Here is a 19426-nt window from a genome sequence, read left to right as displayed (position 1 = left end):
AACTGGGGTACCCCAATTACAGCTTTATGCAAGGTTCTCATAGCTCTAATCACTAACACAACACTACTAATTGCTAATCATAGTAAAAGTCTGCAAAGCAACTATACTTCTGCAGCACTGTGGCTGCTTGTCTGTTGGGTCACACATCAGTTTTGCTATAGTTACTTACAGGTAAGTGGGCTGAGTGAGTTGGGGATGTTCATCCTGGAGAAGAAAAAGCTTCAGGAAGAGCATATTGCAGCCTTCCAGTACCTAAAGGGGGCCTATAAGAAAGATGGGCAAAGACTTTTAGCAGTGTCTGTTGTGATAGACCAAAGTGTAATGGTTTCAAGCTGAAGGAAGGTTAATTTACGTTAGATAGAAGGAACTTGTTTTTTACAGTGAGGGTGGAACAGGTTGCCCAGGGAGGTGGTAGGTGTCTCATCCTTGGAAATGTTCAAGGTCAGGTTGGGCCCTGAGAAGCCTGATCAAGTTAAAAATGTCTTTGGTTATTGCAACAGGTTGAACTAGACGGCCTTTAAAAGTCACTTCAAACAAAACCATTTTATGACTTGAAGATAAATAAAAATGTATTCACTTTGGGTATTCTTGAGTTTTGTTCTACTCCAGGCATTAAACTTGTGTCTCTTGCATCCAAAAGAGAAACAAATTCTGAGCTTTTTTCCTTACTATCAAACTCTGCAACGGAAAATAATTTTTAATTGTTTTGTTAAAATCCCTACATGTCAAGCTGAATTTCTGGTACTAGACCTATTCTACAGGACTTCTGTTTAGAATTGCCATTTTAGTATTGACTTTCCTACTATGTGTGAAGTGGGTACATTAAGGAGCAGCTGATGGGGAGCCAGGCTAGAAGTAAGTATGGAGGTAGATTCAGTGCCATAGTCTAGAAGTAAATTTGTGAAGTCCCAGATGTAGTGCTCCCTCACTCTCCAGTTCCTGTACTGCAAAAAACTCTAACTGCCCCAAGTTCTTCAGCCATCAGAATTCTACTGGAAGCACAAATCACTGTGACTACAGGTTCTTTTTATGATTTGTGAGCAGACTCTGTAGTATTTCTGAAGAGTAGAGTTTTATTTCTGGTTTCTAGTTAATGTGATAAAATGCCCTGCCTTTCTGTCTCCCTGTTTATTACTGTCACCAGCACCCATTGGTCAAATTATGGTCTTCTGCATTAGAAAAAAATGTATGTTCTTCTTTATCAGATATATAGAAAAGAATAATTCCATCCATAAAGAGACCTTACTTTACACTGACCTTGAGTTTAAATTGAAAACATGCTTAATATCAAGCACAGAACAGTAACACTTTTTATAGTCAACTGTGCTATTGAAAGCACCATATTTTATTTCCTGTATCCAGCTATTGCATGTGCCCTTGTTTGCTATTTGCTAAACAATTATATATGAAGATGAGGGTTTCCTCTGCCCCACACATTACCATGTGTAATTGATATATTGATTTGTTAATATACAATTCTGATTTTGTAAATAATGCCATAAACTTTGGAGTAGTGATGCCCTGAAATCCATAAACAGGGTAATAAGAAAGCAGGACTTTAGAGCTTTACACTGTTATCTGACATTTGCACTAACAAGAAAACATTTTAGGAATAAACAGGCTATGGATCCCTGACTCAGGAAGCTTCAGGCTGACTCAAAATCTTCTTGTCTCATTTTACATCACCCACAGCTCATGCACTGCTGGTGCAGTGCTGCTGCCTCTCCTCACTCTGACACCCAAGATCTCTCATGCCTGTCTGCCATGTGGTGAATCAGGAGTGGACAGAGCCATTATTCCATGAGGAGTAATGGCAGGCCATGTCCATGATACACATCTCAGTGTGCTGTTCTTCCCAAAAGCAGATTCCCTGGCAGCAGCCTGGGATCTATGTTGTCCCTTCCATATTGAGGGGAACTTGGCACAGGACAAAATGTAGATCTTCTTTGAACTGGAGGGTTTATTTCAGCTGGACTTCAGAAGCTGAGATGCCTATGCTTGAGGAACACAGTCAGCTGCTGGGGGTTTCAACAAAAGCTGCCATACTGTGCACTAAGACAATCACCAATGATGCCCTAGTTGCTGAGCATCCTAGGCTGGGTTGCTCTACTTTAAGAATTAAAGCTGGTTTTACTGTTCAGCTGCAAAATAAATAGGTCATTTCTCAGGGACATATAAGTAAAGTAACTGCCTTTCTTTCATGTGAAAAGCAACAGTCATCCTTCTTTATATTAACGCATAATTTCATTGTATGTTTTGGAAATGCAGGGGATCCTTTTATTCTCTATTTCTGTCTCAAGATGCAATGTGACTTGCATGCTTCTACAGTAAAGTAGTATGGAAATAATAAATACTAGAATGGTATTGATTAAAGGTAAGATACAAAGGGCAAAACATCCTATTACAGTATCTTACAAAGATATATTACAACAAATATTTGATTTATTGTATAACCCTTCAGAAAAAATACAGGTAGGATTTAAAAATTCTCAACTCTGCAATTGAAGAAAATGGCTAATTTTCCATAGTTTTTTTCTGCTGGATAGATTTCATGGATATGAATTTTTCAGTTGCTCCCAGATTCTTCTTTTAATTCTAGAAAAACCAGGAAAGGTGTTTGTGTGGGAGAGAAAGAAGAAATCTTCATAAAATTAAATAATTTTCAAGCTCTTTTATGCAGTTGTTGCACTTAAATATTCTATTGTTGGAATGGTTGAAATGATTTTTTACAGTGGACTAACACTTTTCACTACGGAGTGTAAGGAACGCTTAAAATCTAAGGAGTAAGACAGACATAAAGGACAAAAAGACAAAAGTAGAGCAAAAAATAGCTGATATTTTTGGTTCCATGATTTCTGTCTTGGTTTTTCAATTTCAGGGTGTGCCTTTATATATATATATATATGTCTATCTGCTTTATATGGCAGGGGAAAAAAAAAAGGAAGGGCTTGGTTGCAGGAAAAACAAAGAGAATGGGAGGTTGTGAAGGACCATTGGAGACAGGAAGTGCAGTGTTGATGAAACAAGGAAGTGAGAGTCATAAGGGAAGCAGTCCATCAGACAGGGTCAGGAGAGTTAAGAACAAAGAGTACTGTGCAATGACATCATCACTGCACCTACTGAAATTATTTCTGTGTCTCCCTAACCCAAACTCTGGTGGAGTCCTTACAGGAAAACCCTAAGCCTTCCCCTTAGCTCATATAAACACCGCGTGATGGTGGCTAAGGAAATGACTGCATGGAAACTAAGGCACTGAATGATGAGGTGTGAAATGATGATTTTTCTCCTACAGCAAGGCTGAAATACCGCTGAGAATAGAATGTGGATAAGAAGGACCTATTTGCCAATGCCCTTGCAATTCTGCTTCTGTGTATTTTGTAATTAAAGTAGAAATAGTGTAGTTAACCACAAGATACTCATTTACCAATTCAGGATGCCTTTGCAATGTCATCTCTGTTGTGAAATCCCACTGCTCACAACAGTTCCGTTTTAACAACATGTTCCTCTAACTTCCTCTCCTGGGAGGCAAGAAAACTAATGCAGCCTTGCACAGTGCATACTCTCCTGCATGCCATGATTGCATCTGTAAGCTGAAGGTTATATATTCAAATCCCTTTCACGGCTGCATGCCTGCATGGTAGTATTACAGAGCAGTATTAAATACTTAGAATGCAGCTCTCATGAGTGACTTCTGAAGAAACTTACTTTGAAAGTTACCAAGTCAATTAGTTAGTCAGTCAATTAACTACTAAGCCTGTGTACCACTGTGCTCACCTTACCTGCATGCAATAAACTTGGGTTAATATACCTATGAAAACATGTCTCTTTGAAGGATACAAACCAAGCAAGGCTTAGCCATATTTATGACCATTACCTCACCATATATATATTCATCCATGAACAGACTTGTATGTTCCTAATTGGACCTTCAGCAGGTGTCTCACATAGGTAATAATTATTTCATGGGTGGTTCTGTTTTATTATGGCATGCCAAAATATGTCATGCTATTGGTATGACCATCATGGACAGCTGAGGAATGTTAACAACATTGTGTAACAATGTTATGACAAATGTGTAACAAATCATTTCCGCCACAGACGAATGATCACAGTACTTCATTTCTAATGTAGGAAAACTCTTATTCTGTAACAGAAGCATGTATGAAGTGGAATGGTACTGGACATTAATTCAATTTTTGTCTTTTAAAAAATAATTCAAGGTCTCTTTAAATCAAAGTTTTTAAAATAAAAAGCATGGAGGAAAAAAGTCTAGTATTTTAACTGAAGCAAATGGGTTTTCCTTGGCAGTTTCCCATATAAGCATGCTAGCACATGGGAATTAACTTCAAACCCAACATAAGGGCCTTAAAAGTGAACTGCTCTCTCTTACAAATATCCAGTGTCAAGAGGCAGAGAAGAGACAATGTGGAATGCTAAGACCAATTGCACGCTGTGTCCTGGTTCCAACCAGGATGGGGTTAAATTCTGCAGTAGAGGGGGGGCTGCCGCCAGGACCTGGCAGTTATTCCATACCACCTCAGTCATTGCTGGGGGCAGGGATGGCAGGGAGAAACTCTCTTGCTTCCAGGGAAGGGGCTGGTTGAGCAAGCGTGGTGGATGGAGCAGTGGGGTAACGCTGGATTCTGAGTATAGGGAATGGTCAGCATGGTGTGGCTGTGGTCAGGTCAAGCTCTGCACTCTCTTTTATACCCTTTTGTTATTAATATTCTTACTGTAGCTGTTCATTTTCTTATTTCAGCCCTTTTGTGCCTCCAATTCTTCTCTCCAATCTGCTGCAGCATGGAGGCAGAGAGGAAAGGGGGGAGTGGACTAGCAATGTGTGGTCTGGAGTTTCAGTGGGAGCACTAAATGGGGGCGTGCCATTCCTACAACAGCATGATAATACTAGGGTATCCTACCATTGATCAGTGGATATTACATTTGCTTTCTGATCTTAAACAAATAAATGACAAGATATTTTTAATTTTGAGACTGCCATATTGTAGGCAAGAAAAAGTGTAAGTCCATAGGAGGCAAGATCTGTTTGAGAACTTAGAAATATAATGATGCTATATTTATGTGTACCTGAATCCAAGTCACTTTTTCTAGAAATATTTTTTGAGGGGCCAAACCACCAGCTTCCTCTCCACATTCAAAATGTAATTTGCCTATCTCATTTCACAGAGGTGCTTTTCTAGAATTATGTGGTATTTTCCTTCATATGTCTTGGTTTCAGCTGTGTTAATTTTCAGCTGGTAGAGTTAATTTTTTTCTTAGGAGTCAATAAGTGCTGTGTTTTGAATTAAGTATGAGAATAATCATGTGGTTAAACCATGACACTGGGGAATAAAAAAAATACACAGAACTCTATGAATGTATATGACAGGAAAAAAACCCAAAGAAACAAAACCAAAACAAAACCCCAAACCTGGTACTGGAAGGCAGTGGTAATTATGATGCTCAGGTTTTAACATCAATGTACACCTCTTAAAGTAACATGACTAACAAAGAAAAAGCTTGGAAGACATTTTAAAACAGACCAATGAGCCAAAATGAACATACAGTTGCCTCAGAAGTGTTTCATCTTTTGCCTTAGAACCCACTTATTCTTTTTAAAGAAAACCAAAGGAAAACTAATGAGTCAGTAGGACTTGCATAGTTTCAGGAAATGGCTTTATACCCACTGCCAGATTATATCAAGAGGAGAAGGAATGACCTCATTACATCTGAAGACCAACAAAGAAGAGACCTTTGTAACCTTCCTGCTGGTTTCTGGCTTCCCACAGCAGCACTGACAGATATATCCAAGAAGCTGGCTCTGAGTCATCTCACCTGTTTTGGTGCTGTACACGTGAGAGTCCTGCAGGAAGCAGGGTCACACTGAACCCATGTGTGTTTCAGATGAGCCATTCTGCTGCTATCACTCCCCATCCGGCATTCCTCATCACCTGGATCAACCTCTCCATTTACCTGTGCACAGCTTTCTCCTGTTTTCAAATTGCATCAACCTGATGTCAACCTCCTGTCTAAACACAAGTGCACCATGCAGTACAAGTGTTTGCAGTTGCAGCTTGTTTAGGAGGCTATTGTGCAGACCTCCTCAGACTGGCCACACCTTTCCCTCCTTCTGTGCTTCAATATAGCCCCATCATGATCCCCCTGACAGATCCCCCTGTGACAAATCCTTGTTCTTTCTGTGGAGGATCCTTTAATCATTAGGCGTTGCTCAAGCCAGCTGCAAAGATAAGCAAGGGGTCCAGCTCATGTTTTTCTCAACCAGCCTCATAAATTCTTCACCAACTTAGAGCAACACTGCACAATTCTTATCTTTTACCACAGGGTCTGACTGTGCAATTACAGTCACAGCTGCAGATTCCTCAGTTGCTCTCCAAGTGAATATCAACTCCATATAGGCTTGATGGTTGTGTAGAAATGAACTGCAAGTGAAAAAACTATGTTATTTTCAAGTGCACTTCAAACTGGGAAAAGAAATCATCAAAAAGTGATAAAGAAAACAAAATGTCATCCTTGCAGGTGCTTGGACTAGTATTTGGGCAATAAAGATTTGTTCCATTTTTTTTTTCTTTATTTCACCTGCATACCTCTGTAGATAGAGGCTGTCACCTGCTGAGTAGCTGATAAAGCTCCAAGGAAGAGAGAGGGTTGAAGGATAAACTTGCTGAGCTCATATCTGCATCTCAGCAAAATGGCCAGAAACTTGACAAGTGAAGAAGGCAGGTATTTCACAGCCCTCCTGTGGAATAAGGAAACACTCCTAGGGAAACATTCCTGTCTGACTATTCAGGAGCACTCTGGCAGTCACACTCTCACCACCAGAGACTTTAACTAATGAGATGGAGGCCCCTTTGCAGTGAGCAACTCCAGTGGGCAGCTTGATGCCTTACACACCTCACTCTCACACAGTCTGACCTGGTTTCCTTACTGGTTTGACCTCAGTTTTTTACAGCTCCCAGCTCCTGCTGTGTCAGGCTATCTTGTGATCTTAAACCAAAAAAACCCCAACAACTCAGGATCTGAAACACTGGCTGGCAGATTTACAGGTTAAAGAATTTGCTGGTTTTCTGTTTGTTTGGTGTGGTTTTTTTTTTTTTTTGTTTTGTTTTGTTTTGTTTTTTTGGGGGTGTTTTGTGTTTGCTTGGTTGGTTGGTTTTTTCTGTTGGAAATGGTGTTATGCTAAATCTCTTTTGACAATGGAAAATTTTGAAGAAAATAGAATTCTATCTGTTCTTGAACATCAGGGTTCAAACCCCCTGACTTTTATTTCCTCCAAGTTTTGGGTTGTTTTTTGTTTTTTTTTTTCCTGTGCTGTCAGCAGAAACTTGAAGGGGACAAATTCATGTTATTACAGCTGAATGCTGAAGAATATATTTGTTTGTTCCTGAACTATTAACAGGATCTGAAGACAATCAGGAGATGTACCAATGGAGATTATCTATCAGGATGATGAAGGAAGTGTCAAAACCAAAGTCTACAAAATTTCCTGTCATGCTCAGGTTTTCAATTGGAAATGCCAGATCTGAAAAACTGAAGTTCACGCAGCACTAGAGCATGACAAGTAAACATCATGTTACAATTTCAAGATATCCTTGGTTGAGATACCCTGCTAATGGAAATGCAGTGGTTCACTAACAGCATAGGAGAAATGGTGCTTGGCAGTTGAAATCTCTTGCAAAGCTATATGGATCTATTTTAAACCTGGGCTAAAGTAATTACATAGAATCCAGAATTTACAGTATAAAAACCAGATGGAAGCCATTTCCAAGACACGGTGTAATGAAAGCTGTTCCCAACTGAGCACAAGCACAACCCTCAGCAGATGAGGCTGGCTCAGAGAAAGGCATGGCTGAAAGGAATTAATTGATCTGATGCCTCTCCTTGACACAACTGTTGAACAAGAAGCCTATCTGGGTGAAGCTGAAAGATCAGAGATGGATAGTTTTCTCCCAGGACCCCAGCTGAAACCCTTTCTATGCAGAACAGAGCTCATCCAAGCCTCTGCATAGTTCATTTGACTCTCTTCAAACCCCTCTCTGTGTGACTTCTCTCCAGTCTGAAGCAAAGAGCCCTAACCACTCAAATGAGAGAGGTAAAATCTGCCACCTTACAAGAGGTCTCCTGACCTTTGCAGAGTGAAACTAAGTCAGACTTGGTTTCTTCCCTGTGCTTGCAACTTTACTTCCAACTTGTATCACTGCAGAAAGATTCAAGGTCTTAAATTTATCCAGCAGCATTTTGTAGTTTTGTTTGCACCAGGAAAGGCACATAAGATTTGGATTCCTTGCAGTCTAGGATTGTTTTAAAACATATTTCCCTCTGATTAGAAATTATTTCTGACAACCAGTGCTCACAGTTCCAGGAGAGATAAATGTTCTGGCACTTCAGGGCTAAATAAATAATAAAAACGTAGATTATTTCCAAAATGACTCCAGGAGATCATAAGAAGCTGAGAAGATAAAGCGTAAGATCACCATAATTAACTGGACTTATATTTATTCCCAGTTCAACTGAGAGAGGTTACTGGCAGGGAAATTTATGCATTATGAACCTGTGAACTTACAATTTTCTGCACAGTCAGAATCACGGCTTATCTAATCAGTATTTGTATTGATGGAAAGACAATCTGAAAACCAGAAAAACTTAACTGTCAAAAACTGATACAGTAGAATCATACTCGGGTGTGGTACATGGAAATGGTAACTTTGAGATTCGCTGCATCAGTGTCAAATTTTCTGTTCTGTTTTAAAGTAGAAACCAGCTTTACATCAGCCTAAAGTCAGCTATCTGACAAGTCCTCAGAAGTCTATTTAACTTCCCTAGGATTGACTCGTTGCATGAAGTGGATGTTGGGACTTTCTGGAAGTGAAATAGCAAACCAAATTACATTTATTGGGCTCTACAGATCTGAGCAAATCACAAAAGTGGGTTTTTTTTATCTTCATGGCTAGGCTTCGCGCTCTTTTCCACATGAGTCATGGCTGATACTGTTGGAAAATGTGACTAGTGTTTGGACAGAACTTCTCAACACATACAGGCTGTGACTCTCTATGAATCAAAGATAATTACCTGTCATACAGCAAAGGCGTGGAAGCAATGGAAAAAGCTGGACAGTGGAAAAAGTTATTTAGGTCACCACACAATTTTATCACTTATTTGGTTTTAATCAGAATTTGCACGCTACCTAAACTTCATAATGTTCTCTAGTTTCTGCACCTCGAGACAACTTAGCAAAGAATAATTTGAAATAAAGTTGTTTTTCAAAAAGGTGGCTCCAGGTTTTTCTGAGCAGATGTCATTTCTTGCTACTGGATTTCCCTTTTTTTTTTTTTTTTTTTTTTTTTTTTTTTTTTTTTTTTTTTTTATCCCCAGGACATAGTGTTCCACCAGTACTTGTAGCACTCTTGAATTCTAAGTGTAAGCACTCACAATGTGGAATGCCTAGCATTCTAGTTTGCAGGACATTCTGTACGTGCTCTGTTGACCTACATGTGCCTTCTGGGGCTTGCACAAGGAGACAAGGCAGCCCTGTTTCCTGCTGTGAGTCATCACACAAGAATTATATTTAAATAGGGGGGAAAAGGAAGTGAAAAAACAACTAGCAGATTCCAGAGAAAAGCAAGTAGCAGCCTGTCTTTTTTACAGACAAAATTAGAGGGGTTTTCCGTTTTAGTAACCTCTTGCTAGGAAATCCAGGGAAAGTCAGAGCCTTGTGGGTTTTGTTACACTATATCTAGCCTGATGAGTGGAAAGACTGTATCAGACTGTATTAGAGCATAATGCTGACCTTGTCTAACTGCATTGAAGTAGCCATTGTCCACGTGTTTGTCTCCTCTCGCATTCCACAGAGAAATTTTAGGAATGCATGCAAGCACAACCCCTTTTTATCTGCAAAGACAGTCTTATCTTAAAGAAGAAACTTTTAGAATCTGGATCAGTTGTGTGCAAATTAACCTTTACAAACATCAGGTCCTCAAGTTAAATGGCCAAAAAGGTAAAGTCAAGTGAAGACAAGCTCTGTTGGGATAAGTGTTAAAGACACTTTTTCTGGTTTAGTTATCTGAGTTAGTCCTCAGCTTGTACCTTCCTCTGAAGCAACTAACACTAATTACTGTAGGACAGATCATACTTGATTAAGGAACTCTACCCAAGTAATGTTTTCCTTGCTGTAGAATGCACAGAGAAACATCTTTCCAGAAACAACTTTTCCTAATGCATTCTGCTTTGTTTCTATCAAAGTGTTTTTCTGTCTTATAGGCAAGATGATTTTCTGTCTTGGGAATATGGGCTGGCAAATGAAATTATCTACTTTTTCCCAGTGTTGTAAAAATTTTTTTTTTGGTTGGGTTTTTTAAAATAATTTTTGATAGGGACAGCAAACAACCCAGAGGGATTTATGTGATAATTAATATGTGGGGGAAGGAAGGAAGTGGCAGAAGGGAGGGAGGGAGGAAGGGAGGAAGAGAGGAAGGAAGTGGCAGAAAGAAGGAAGTGGCAGAAGTGGCGGAAGGAAAGAAGTGGCGGAAGGAAGTGGCGGAAGGAAGGAAGTGGCGGAAGGAAGGAAGTGGCGGAAGGAAGTGGCGGAAGGAAGTGGCGGAAGGAAGGAAGTGGCGGAAGGAAGGAAGAGGCGGAAGGAAGTGGCGGAAGGAAGGAAGTGGCGGAAGGAAGTGGCGGAAGGAAGTGGCGGAAGGAAGTGGCGGAAGGAAGGAAGTGGCGGAAGGAAGTGGCGGAAGGAAGTGGCGGAAGGAAGTGGCGGAAGGAAGTGGCGGAAGGAAGTGGCGGAAGTGGCGGAAGGAAGTGGCGGAAGGAAGTGGCGGAAGGAAGTGGCGGAAGGAAGTGGCGGAAGGAAGTGGCGGAAGGAAGTGGCGGAAGGAAGTGGCGGAAGGAAGGAAGGAAGGAAGGAAGGAAGGAAGGAAGGAAGGAAGGAAGGAAGGAAGGAAGGAAGGAAGGAAGGAAGGAAGGAAGGAAGGAAGGAAGTGGCGGAAGGAAGGAAGGAAGGAAGGAAGGAAGGAAGGAAGGAAGGAAGGAAGGAAGGAAGGAAGGAAGGAAGGAAGGAAGGAAGGAAGGAAGGAAGGAAGGAAGGAAGTGGCGGAAGGAAGGAAGGAAGGAAGTGGCGGAAGGAAGTGGCGGAAGGAAGTGGCGGAAGGAAGGAAGGAAGGAAGGAAGGAAGGAAGGAAGGAAGGAAGGAAGGAAGGAAGGAAGGAAGGAAGGAAGGAAGGAAGGAAGGAAGGAAGGAAGGAAGGAAGGAAGGAAGGAAGGAAGGAAGGAAGGAAGGAAGGAAGTGGCGGAAGGAAGGAAGGAAGGAAGTGGCGGAAGGAAGGAAGGAAGGAAGTGGCGGAAGGAAGGAAGGAAGGAAGTGGCGGAAGGAAGGAAGGAAGGAAGGAAGGAAGGAAGGAAGGAAGGAAGGAAGGAAGGAAGGAAGGAAGGAAGGAAGGAAGGAAGGAAGGAAGGAAGGAAGGAAGGAAGGAAGGAAGGAAGGAAGGAAGGAAGGAAGGAAGGAAGGAAGGAAGGAAGGAAGGAAGGAAGGAAGGAAGGAAGGAAGGAAGGAAGGAAGGAAAAGAACAGTACAGAAAGGAAATCAGATTCAGCTGGCCACGAACAACAAATAGAACATGGCAGATGAACAGGAAGAGGTAAAAGGAGCAGTCAAGGGACCTTCTTGTGTTCTTACTGTGAGAAGGCAGGATGGTGCCACAGTTGTTAAAAAACTAAACTAAAAGGATTAATAAACCAGAACCTGTCACCTAGGTTTTTCCAGCTGTTCTCAGGCTAAGATTGACTGAAAGTTATTCATTTGCTTGCTGGTTCTCTGCAGCCTGTACAAAATGAGCTGATTTATTTTCTGAGGAAGTAGTGTTCATAGCCCTCTACTTCATGTACTGCTTCTAGAACACAGTTCTTGTGTTGGGAAGCCCTGCTGGAAGGCTTGCTACCGCAAAACCATGGCAACTAAACTTCTTTTTGCTTTAACAGGGGTCTTGTGGACATCTCAGAGAAGAGCCGCAAAGGGAAGCAAAAAGTAGATGGATGTAAAAGTTCATATACTCCTAACCACACTTCACCTCTTCTGAGACTAGACAAAGACTGTCACTGTCAGTGTTCTAACTGAGGCAAAGAGTTCTCATTCAAAAACAGCTCACCTTCAAAAACACCTTATTCTACTATTAACTGGAGGAGGAGGACAACACCAGCTGCACCATCACACCACAAGCTGGCTTTGGGGCTGATGTCACCTTAACAGGAATGAAAAGGTCATCTGCTTGCTCCTACCCCTAGTTGCCTGCCACCCCTTTTCCTGTGCTGACAAACCCTTTATGGAGATGTACTTTACACCAGACAACAGAAATTGTTGGTTTGAAATGTAGCTGTACAGAGGGGAATATACTTTGGGTTGGTTTTCTTTTTTTTTCATCCCTCTCTTCAGTGACCTAATTAACAGTGCAGCTTCATGCACCGTTGATCTGGTTCATCGAGGAGGGATAAATTGCATTAGTGAGGGAGAAGTATGAGGAGGAATAAACACCTTGAGGGTTGGGATCTGATGATGAGAAAACAGTATTTGGAAGAACTGTTTTGGGAGCGCTGGGAAAAGCTATGTCAGATGAGGTTTTGAGGTCCTGAACAGCTCTTCCCCATGACACCATCCTTGCTCATGGGTCTGGTCACCAGCAACTCTATTGCTTTCCTAACAACTGTTTCCATGGCACTGCCACACAGACATTAGTCACCCTGGCTGGAGAAAATGGTGTACAAAGGTTCAGGCTCCAGTGCCTCTGGTGGGGGAGGGCAGCAGAAGGAATCTAGACAGCACTGGTTTGATGAGGGTGTGGCCTGTTTCAAGAGCTTGTAAGCACAAGGTCCGTATTCAGCTGAACTGCCTGCTGCATTCCTTCACTGGTAGTTGCAATAGTAACATAGTTTCATTTAAAGCATGAGCTTAATGAAACTCCTCCTTAATAGCAGGAGCTTAAACCACAAGCAGTGGTTGGAGGAATTCTATTGCTCAGAAATCTCTCCCGAGATTCCTTGGCATTGAAGTCTGAAATCAGAAAAAAAATGTGACGGCTTCTTCCATCCACTTTTGGAAGGACATGCCACAAGCAGCACTGTACACAGGCCTTCCTGCAGGCCAAAACAGGAAGCCTCCAGAGCAGTTCTGGAGCCTGGTGGTGCCTTGGAGCTGATATTCTTGTGTAACAGGTTTAGCTGGCTCTTACATAAGGTTCTTTGAGTTGTCAGCATTTCCAGCACAGTAGCCATCACCTCCTGGAAGCTGTGAACTGACAAGATCTCCTTCCCCACTTGAAAACAAACAAAAAAAAGAAACTAATTATAAGGCTCCTCTGTATGTGTTCCCATACAACGATCTGTGCACGTGATTGCCTCTCTTCATGGGCTGGGGAAAATCCTTCATTCTAACAATAAAGAGCCAAAAAGATTAAGGCGATGGCAAGCCTGTGCACACAAGTCTAGACCTGTGTCCCCTCTGAAACTGCTTTGATCCGCTGAGGCTGGGACATGGCACTGATGCTAAATATTCTCAAATATATCATGTCAAATACATTTGTGACTCAATACTTCTAGACCCTGGGCTGATCAACATGTCTGCTCAAGGATCTCTAGCTCTTTAGTGCCTAGGAGAGCCCTTCTTCGTGGTTAATTGCATCCTCAGATCTTTTGGTCTGGCTTTAAGATGGGTCCAGAGGCAAGGGGAAAATGAAAGATAGCTTGCAGACCTCCTCTCTGACACCTTGCTTACATAATACTCTAATTTGAGCACAGGCATGGTCTGGTTCAGTTTCTGATCCAAAAGAGTAGCTTGGATTCAGATCTTCTAAGTGGAACAAATAAATAACTATTGTGACTGACAAATTCTGTCACTTAGATTCTAAGTAAATACTTTATTAGTACTTGCTTACACATGAAGCTATTGCTGATCAGATCCATGTGTATATACTTTTGTTCTAAATAAGGAATATCCATGCCCAGTTACCAAAGAGCAGCCATTGCACTTTTAAATTCATTGCCTCTCCCAACTCAGCCTAACTTCATAGTGTTGTTAAAACAAATATTGTAATTGATAGTTTGTCCACCTGCTAATATAACATTGATACTCAAAACCAGAACACTCTTCATGTTAGTTAAGAAGAGGTGAGCATAGCTGTTGTGCTTCCATCTTATTTCACCATTTTTAATTTATACAGACAGCCCTTGACCCTTTTGGTTTTTTTGCTGTGTCACCCTAAAATACTGAGCTTGGTAGGGAAAACTCTCTTCATTTCACACTTACTATGATGACATGATATAAAGAATAAAGAATGTTTTTTGGACAAATATGAATATTTCAATGGAAAAAACATATCTGCATGCTTATTTTAATAAAAATTCCTGTACAATAGCCAATGTCACTGGACTTAATTTGTTCATCTATTTATAGATGTTTAATGTTGAGTTTATTATATAGCTATCATCTCACTTTATGTTCAGCCATTTTTCCAAGTAATTTCCTTCACCTCATCACACCTAATTCGATGGAAAGGTCCTCTTGCAGTTAAATGTAAAACTTACCCGGGAATCAAAATATATTCCAAGCACAGTGTGCACACATTAACACAAATGCTTCAATTATGGTTGATGATTAGTAGTGAATAAATATTCATTGCCAAAGAAAAGATGTAGAAGAAGAAATGCAAAAATATCCCTGGCTTTTATAAAACTTTTTAAATCATGAATTTTTAATTTCATGTTTTGGAACTGTTCTTCCTGATTTCTTGGAGTTTGACTGACAAAGCTAAAGAAAATTCAGCCATTCCAGTCTCCATGACTAATACAGCCATAAGGCCAAAAAGGCAAAAAAGAGATGCAGCTACAATGCAAGAGGCACTGCTGCCAATTTGTTTTTGTTCAAAGCAGTAGCAAAAGACCCTCAACTATTGATACATATCCACTTGCACATCTGCTGGTACAAAATGTAACTACCTAAATAAACATTTCTTAGTAGAGGCAAGACCTGCTGTTAAATATCCTGTGCTCAAGGACAACAGCATAATCTTGGTGCCCTTTTATAAACTTTGCTTTTTTTTGATTCATGTCTTCTCTGCTGACCAGATGTAAGCAGATTGCCTAAATCACATGAGAACAACAATCTGGATTTGGCTTTAGGACTTCATCACATGAGAACACAGGCACAAGTTAGCTGCCATGACCTACTCAGCTTTCTGGGAGGAGATGCAGCCTCTTGATCATGCCCTTGATAAAGCCCTCATGTAGGTGGGCACACATGATGGTTTTTATGAGATTTGCAGTACCCGTGAGGAATAGCAAGTTCATCTCCTATGTAGAAATCTGTCCTGTGGGGAGTGGGGCAGGACGGAGCAGTTAATGGTTGCACCTCTGGATTTTTTTGAGCAAATAATGCATTCCTCCTGGCAGCTCACAGTCTGCTGGCAGCCAGCTCGCCTCTGAAATACGAGCTATGGCAGATGGGGGAGGGAAGGTCAGTCTGGAAGGGTGTGGGAGAGGATTTCCATTCCAGGCACAGGCTTTTGGTTAGAGCACTACTGTTCACTTGTGAGTTAGCTGAAGGATCCATGAGTAAAGTTCTTCTTCCTTCCCACTTTTTCTAGCAATCCTAACATAAGCGTAAAGGAAGACAGACACTTTTTGCTATTTTTCCCTGGTTTCATAGTCCTGATTGCATTGAGGGTTTCACAGTAAGACTTTGAAGAACTTCTGCCTTTTCATTTTACATATGGAAGTACAGTTTGCTTGAAAATATGTGTCCTGCTCAGACTACATAAAGAAAAATTTGGAACTATGACATATGCCCATTAGCAAGACATAAATCAGTGATATTTCGAATTCTGCTGCAGTGTCTCATCAGTTTTCAGTGTTTTTCTCTCACTCTGGGAAACAGTTTTTTATATATCTCTGTTGGCATTTGGAAAGTTATACCCTATGCTATCAAACACTGAGCACTTTGTGTAATGTCAGCATTAAAGAAAAAGAACTCACAAACAATGAGAGCAAAACAAGAAATAACTTGTTTAAACAAGTGAATTGCTGTGGTAAGAGGCACTGTTAAAAAATATGCATCTGAAATCCATGACATTCAATATATAAATTTCTTCCTTCTAGACAAGGGATACACAACACAAGTATGCGGCAATATGTGATCTAGAACTGGTGCAATATCCTATATAATTTTCCAAATTATTGCGCAAACTTCAAGAACTGTCATTTACTTCTAGTGAAGATTAGCAATGGTAGTAAGTTAAAAATGACAATGGAAGCAAGAGGCACTTTGATCAATTCCACTTCTTCAGAAAAACTGTACACAGTCATACTGCCTAAATTCAGCAAGAACCTAATAACAGGAGACACCTTCTTAGAATATCACTGGCAAAATAGATTTCTCCCATACAGGTCTGATATTTGTCTGTTTTGTTTGCCAACACATGCATATATCTGGCGACAGAAACCATTCTCTGGCACTGTAAAGGAGTACAAACTTTTCTACTCTTGGTTGAAACAAGGTAGTTGTTGCTTAATTAAAGTGAATAATGAAAAATTAATCCTGAAAGTTCCTTAGTCCAGTTCATAAAAAGAAGTATTACAGAGAATGTTCATTAAAACACTCATCACCACCACCCCTGAGTAAACTATGGAAATCAGAAAAATGCATTCATAAAAATAACTCAGACAAATGCTATTGTTCAATCAATGAATGTAATTTAAAAAGTATCTCCAGGAATATTACATTACTAGCCTTATCCCAGTTCTGAGGCAAAGCCCAATAACTAAAGACCAGATGAATCACAATTACTTGGTTATTTCATAGCTTAATGACCTGTAAACATGGATGTTTATAATCCATAGTCTGCACTGCTGTACCCAAGATACATCATATTTTGTGCTATGAACTCTAATCTAGACTATGACAATAAAAACCTTTTAACATTTAGAAGATAAATCTGTGAGAAAAAAGTAGACCTTGTACTGAGGTCTATGGAGATATTTTGACCTCAGAAGGATTTCTGGAAGTAAAGCTGCAAATCGACTTGTTCATTAATTCCTACTTTTTCTCTGTTTTATTCTTCATTTTCCTGGTTTATTCCTTTCCTCTGTGTCAGGTTTAATTTTTTTAGAGTATTCTAGAGAGGGTAGTACTAGGACCTGGAGGTTATTCTATACCATCCTGCATCATTGCCAGGGCAGGGGAAAGGGACTCTCTTCCAGGGACAAGGTTTTCCTTCTGGTTTAGAAAACAGGGCAGAGGGAACCATCCAGTGTTGTCTATCATCATTGTTTTTCCGGGATAATAATTTCTTTTCTTAAACTCTCTGTGGTTAGTATTGTTGCTGTTCCTGTTCATTTTCTTATCTCATTGCTGTTTCCAGTAAATTGGTCTTATCTCAGCCGATGATCTTTGCCTTTCATGCCCTCTCTATCGTACCAGAGGATAAGGGGGAAATGGGGGAGTGAAAGAGAGTGGCAGTGCGGTTTGGAGTGTCAGTGGGGATGCAGAATTGGGGAGTATGAGTCCTAAACCACAACAGTCTGCCAACCTCCATCATTTACTGTCCTTTTTCAATCTACATCCTTTTGTTCTCCCTCCTATGCCGTGTGTAGTTTTTCCAACCTGTTCTCTCTTCCCATTCTCTTCTGCTGCTGTCTCACAGGACCTGTCAACTCTTCTAACTTTGTGTTTCACTTTGCATGAAAGGAGAGATGTAGTTTTGCATTCTTTTCTTCCTCCTTCCCTCTTTTTGTCAAGTTCTGAGTAACCAAAATACTTCATACTGTAAAAAAACCCACATTCGTGACTGTGCTGCCATTTAAAATTAGGTAGCTGTACTTGCTAATGTAAGTTCTTAAGACATCTACAGAGGGAGAGGTGTTCTTAATTCTTCTCTGAACTTCTTCAAGCAACTTTTCAGAGGTAGCCAGGTCTGGATGTGACCATCGTGTGAATGAATCAGGTGGTGTGCAGCAGATCAGGTTTCCCCCCTGCCCTCAGGTAACTGAAAAGAGACTGCCAGACAATACCAACTGTAGGTTAGACAATTAAAGAGAAGACTGATGATCCCCTAAGCTTTCCAGCGACTCTAATCTATTGCAAATAACCACAAGCCAGAAAACACTAATGGAAGTTTTAGAGCATGGGACCTCTGGAGAAAAGAAAATCTAGTTTTTACTTTCAGAATTTATTGCTCATGAGTCCCCATTATCCGTTAGTTCCAATTACTGTCATATTAACAGACACTTCCTAATACATCATTACTGAGGATTGAGAATAGTTTTAATTATAACACGTTTTTATATATGGGACTTTTAAAAGTATTTTTATGTTGTAGCTTTCCACATTAGGCCTCGAGACTTTTCCATGTTTAATTTCAGCTAGAAAGTATTTTTAAATGCTCCAAGCAAAATTAATTCATATGGGGTTTTTTTGTTTGTTTTGGTGTTGGCATTCGTTGTTGTCATGTTGTTTTTTCCATTTAACAGCATAGGAGAATAAAGCATTTTATTCTCTGAATACGTTATTTACCAAGGTTCTTATTGCTGTGATCAAGAACCCAAAGTGGAGAACAATCTCTCCTGCTCTCAAAGATTTGGAGAATTTTGGAGGAACAGTAAACTTGCCCTGAAAGCAGACTACTTCTAGTCTTAGTTATCACAAGGGATGTAACACTCTCTTTTCCAGTGGGAGGTGATTACAATTCCCTAAAGCAAGTGAATAAATGAAGAAGTTTTTACTCTAGCTGTTAAAGAAAGCTAGATTATAACCAAAGAACTACATGTGAAGTTTTAACACAGGTTTTAATCTATAAACTGCTATAGAAAATGAAGCAAAGAGAGTAACACAAATAAGCAATTACTCATCTCAGAAGTATATCCTATTGTCTGTATTTTAATCCTCAACAGTAACAAGGCGCAAAGCATTTGCTAAATGCTACAGCAACAAAGAATTCTATTTATTTTGCATGCATAACAAAAATGAAGAAACCTCGTTGAATTCTCAAGATGACAGAGAAAACAAAGAAAATGTTAAGTAAGTAGTGATCAGGCGGGATCAATATGTTCCCAAAGAGGGGGAAACAACACTCTGTTCACATGCCCACATTTCTTTGTGTTAGCAGTAAGTCAAAAACTGACCCAACACTAACAGAATGATTCAGGCTTTTTTTACAATTACAACCATCAAAAGCTATTAGGCAAGGCCCAACTTAGCAACAATCTAGAGATTTTGCAGAGTTGTAAATTGTTAAAAAATATGAGCAATGCCCAGACTAACAATGGTAGCCTACCATACAATTTCTATCGCCATCAAAAAACACAAAGCTTTTGTGGATGTTTCCTTTGTTGTATAATTTTGATTAATTCTGTACATTGCACGTGGCCAAGATCT

Source organism: Passer domesticus, chromosome 5 (genome assembly GCF_036417665.1).
Source record: "Passer domesticus isolate bPasDom1 chromosome 5, bPasDom1.hap1, whole genome shotgun sequence".
NCBI lineage: Eukaryota > Metazoa > Chordata > Aves > Passeriformes > Passeridae > Passer > Passer domesticus.
This window is presented reverse-complemented; position numbering follows the sequence as displayed.